Source organism: Mirounga leonina, unplaced genomic scaffold (genome assembly GCF_011800145.1).
Source record: "Mirounga leonina isolate KUSES-001 unplaced genomic scaffold, KU_Mleo_1.0 Mir_128, whole genome shotgun sequence".
Taxonomy (NCBI): domain Eukaryota; kingdom Metazoa; phylum Chordata; class Mammalia; order Carnivora; family Phocidae; genus Mirounga; species Mirounga leonina.
The window spans coordinates 22,815,752-22,820,488 of NW_023270320.1; positions in this window are offsets into that span (position 1 = coordinate 22,815,752).

The window sequence follows — 4,737 nt, forward strand, 5'->3', positions numbered from 1 at the left end:
ACAACACAGAGTATGTGTAAGTTATTACTTTTCTTTCTTTTTTTTTTTTTAAGATTTTATTTATGTATTTGACAGAGAGAGACACAGCAAGAGAAGGAACACAAGCAGGGGGAGTGGGAGAGGGAGAAGCAGGCTTCCCGCCGAGCAGGGAACCCGATGCGGGGCTCGATCCCAGGACCCTGGGAACATGACCTGAGCCGAAGGCAGACGCTTAACGACTGAGACTTCCAGGCACACCATTACTTTTCTATAAAGCAAAAATCTTGACTTCCAAGACATATTTAGCCCAAAGGTGATAAGGAATTGAGAATCTGTATGATTTTCAAAATATTCCTGTAGCCAGGAAGCATAGTCAAGTTTCAGTGTAGCCACTGAAGAAACTGCTGGTTGTCTCAGACGTGTTCTCTCTGAGCACTTGGCTACGCAGAACTTACACCATCCCTTGCAGACACACGTGACCACACACCTAGGGGATTCGGAGACGAAGGATACATGAAGCTGCTGTGTCTCATGATTCAAAGTGCATCTCTTGCTCTGGACTTCAACTTTTCCATACACCCAGGCTCCCATTCACTTGAAGTGGCCGGAAGCCATGGGCTGGGGGGTGGCAGAGACCACTCAGCTAGCCTCAATCCCTGCGTGACTCTCTAGGGCGGAGGCCACTTGCTTACTAAGTGTTGCATGAGAGAAAGGTAAAATTCTCTGCTATTTAACCTATTTTGAGGGTGTCTTTGTTACAGCACTTGGCCTTTTCTTGGAACTGCTACAAGAGCTTAAGCTCAGATCACCAACTCGAAATTAGCATGTGTTGACTTAACGAGGCTTTTCATTACTTTAAATAGAAAATTTGTCCACAAACTTTTGAGTAGGTTTCTTAATTTAAATAAGATGGCCTTTCAGCTCATCGATTTTTTTTTCCCTTTCTCTCATTGAATCTTAATTAGCATGCAAAACAATTAGCTGGTCAGCCTTGACCCAAATAGACAAAATTGTTTTCCTTTCCTTTGATTCCACTCATTTAATAGTAAGTTTCTTAACTACCAACTTTTCACAAACAGTTTTTGTTATTTGGGGGTTTTGCTTGTTTTTTTCCTCTCAGGTAAAGTACAGAGTTCCCAGTCCTCAAAGCTGTCGCTGTGTAGATCTCGATAGAAGGAAAAGGCAAAAATAATCTTGAATCTCTTTTTTAAAAGAACTTTTTAAAGGATAATAAAATAATGAACATGTACAAAATCCATTCTTATAAATCCTGGGGATTATTTTGTCTCTTGACTGACTTCTTGTGATTCCCTATCAGTTCCTAATCAGGTTGGTCTTGATCCACCACCTGTTACTAATATTCTAAAGGCAAACATGCTACCCAAGATGTTGACCCTCTATCCAATTATACAAGATTGTCAGGAACACACTGATGGACATCCCCATCTGCCAATCAGCAAATCCTCAGTTCTAGTGAGAAAACTATTAGTTGTTTCAGGATCCAGAGTACTGATACTTGGTTTGAAATATTGTTGGTACCTTCTGGTTACTTATGTTTACCAAAAACATAAGATTTTACTAGAATGATCCTCAGTTTTATGACTAAATTTTGTTGTCATTTAAAGATCTTACATTTTGGGATGCCTGGGTGTCTCAGTTGGTTAAGCGTCTGCTTTCAGCTCAGGTCATGATCCTGGGGTCCTGGGATCAAGCCCCACATCGGGCTCCCTGCTCAGCGGAGAGTCCACTTCTTCCTCTCCCTCTGCTTGCTGCTCCCCCTGCTTGTGCTCTCTTTGTCAAATAAATAAATAAAATCTTTAACAATTAAAAAAATAAAGATCTGGGGCGCCTGGGTGGCTCAGTCGGTTAAGCATCTGCCTTCGGCTCAGATCATGATCCCAGGGTCCTGGGATCGAGTCCCACATCGGCCTCCCTGCTCGGCGGGAAGCCTGCTTCTCCCTCTCCCACTCCCCCTGCTTGTGTTCCCTCTCTCGCTGTGTCTCTCTGTCAAATAAATAAATAAAATCTTTAAAAAATTTTAAAAATAAATAAATAAATAAAGATCTTACATTTTGTGCCCCAAAAAGGTAAAAAAAAAAAAAAAAAATCACCTGTGTTGGTTAACCAAATAGAGAATGGAGAAGGAGAGGAAGGAAATTCGAACTTGGGAAGGAAAAAAAAAAAAAAATGAGTCAATTATAACATGTTAGTTGTTCCCACTTGCAATTTTTTTCTCTTAGAAATTATTTACAAATGAATTATATACCTTAAAATAGTACTGTCGTCCAGTATTCCAGTGACCACTGCCTTGATTCCAATACTGTTTCAACAGATCCTTATTTGACATTCTTCCACCTTCCTGGTCTGCTGCTTCTTTAAGCTAAGGGCAGAATTTCTTCTAAAGCTCAGCACTTGACCCTATGTCCTTGATCCTCGGTCTTTACTAGCATTAAGTGATGCTGTCTTACAATTTCAGGTGTAAATTAGGTATATGACAATAGTTATTACATATATGACGATCACTGTAAAAATCCTTCCTCAAACCTCAACCTAGCAGCAAAACTGATTTTTATCCCTAAAAATCAAAGGATTCACTGTTCTTTTCATACTTATGTATCACATGCTCCTCTGAAATCCAATGCTCAGTTAAACAAATTGGCTCCTTGGGGCACCTGCATGGCTCAGTCAGTTAAGTGTCTGCCTTGGCTCAGGTCATGATCTCAGGATTCTGGGATCGAGCCCCACGTTGGGCTCCCTGCTCAGTGGGGAGTCTGCTTCTCCCTCTGCCCCTCACCCCCCCACATACACACTCATGCTCTCTCTCTCTCAAATAAAATAAAATCTTAAAAAAAATGGCTCCTTTACCTAGCTAATTTCTACTGAAGAATAATACAATCCAGTGGTTAAAAAATGGGCTTGGAGTTAGTAGACCTGGTTCAATATCTAGTTCTTCCACTTGACAGATGAGTGGCATTGGCAACTTCTTTAACCTCTTAAAGGCAGGTGGAGATACTATGCATGGTAGTTGGCCTGTAATAGGTGTTTAATAAATGTGAGAAATTATTTTCACCTGGGATACATTAGCCAAGAGAATATCTTATTAGAGATAAAATACATATGCACAGAAATTATCTCCAGCTGTTCTTTTTGTCTTGACGTCATAAATACACTAAAAACGTTTCAAAGCAATGGCTCCAGGTATCTGAGTGAGCTTGTTTACCTCAGCCCTAAGCTGTGGTGATTTTTTTTTTTAAGATTTTATTTATTTATTTGAGAGAGAGAGAATGAGAGACAGAGAGCATGAGAGGGAGGAGGGTCAGAGGGAGAAGCAGACTCCCTGCCGAGCAGGGAGCCCGATGCGGGACTCGATCCCGGGACTCCAGGATCATGACCTGAGCCGAAGGCAGTCGCTCAACCAACTGAGCCACCCAGGTGCCCCCTAAGTTGTGATGATTAACCATGGGGATAGAAAGCCAGGGTACAGTACCCAGAGGGCCAAGCTTCCAGGGAAAGGATAAGGATCTGAACCCAAACACAAAACCAAGATATTGTCCATAAGGTGAAAGGTAAAGATGAGAAGAAGTATATAAAATGGAATCTGATTTCCAACAGCATAATGCTAAGGCCCTACTAAGCAGATCATGTGTCTTCCACAACTTACCCTTTTTATCTTATTTTTAATTTATTTTTATTTTTATTTATTTATTTATTTTTTTGGTGGGCAGAGAAGCGAGGTTTATTGAGTGATACCAAAGTCATAATACAAAGCTCCCAAGGAGGGAGGGGACCCGAGGGGGTTGCCCCAGCTTGCTCTTTTTAAAGACTTACTCTTAGCCTCTTCCCTGTAGAAGATGAGAAAAAATAATCAAATTATTTGTCTGACTCCTGAAGAGTTAATAAATATAGCTTTGTGCATTCAGTATGTGAAGGTTTTTTTTTTTTTTTTTTTTCCCTGCAACTAAAGTAATGGTTAAAAATTGCAGACTTGGAGCTAGACCACCTGAGAAAAAGGAAGGCAAATTTCATGAATTGCCTTGTAATGGATTAGTGTTTAAAAAAAGATTCCAGAGATTTTCAAGAGCAGCAAAGAGAGGTAGCAAGAATTTGGAAATAGAGGGACAATTGAGAAAAGATTGGTCTATGATGATAAATGACTTGAGGAAAGTCAAAAATGCATTTAAGGAAAAAATAATTCCCATCCCACTGAAGAATTTGTAGATGAGAAGCCTGGAAGCCAGGTCAGCTTTGGAAGATTTTAGAGGCCAAAAGGCCAGAAAAGGTGCACTACCTCCATCTTTGGAGATACTTTTGTTAAAAGCCAATATCCTAAGCTTTAGTTCCTAAGGGCAACAACTTAGACTTGACTGATGATAATTTTCCTGCTGAAGAAAACAATCTTACTTTGATGGCCTTGGTGGGTCTCAAGATTTCTATCTGCTGTAGCAACATGTCCAAAACTGATTTTTTCTCCTCAACTCTTTTGTGTTAATATGGGTACTCCAAGAAACAGACACCAAAGGGAATTAAATGTGAAGGGATTTTATGAAGGCAAATGCTGATGAGGTCAATAGTGTGCAGATAATTGTTCAACAACTAGGTCTCTACAGGGAGAAGACCTGATTTGTAATATGTGTACCTTGCTTGCTGTAATTACTCCCACTGTAGCCCATTTCAAGCTATCAACATGGTGTCCCTGAGCCTCAAGTTGAGAAGAGATGCCCACAATCCTCTTGAGCTGGTCCCAGCCCAGTGGGATCC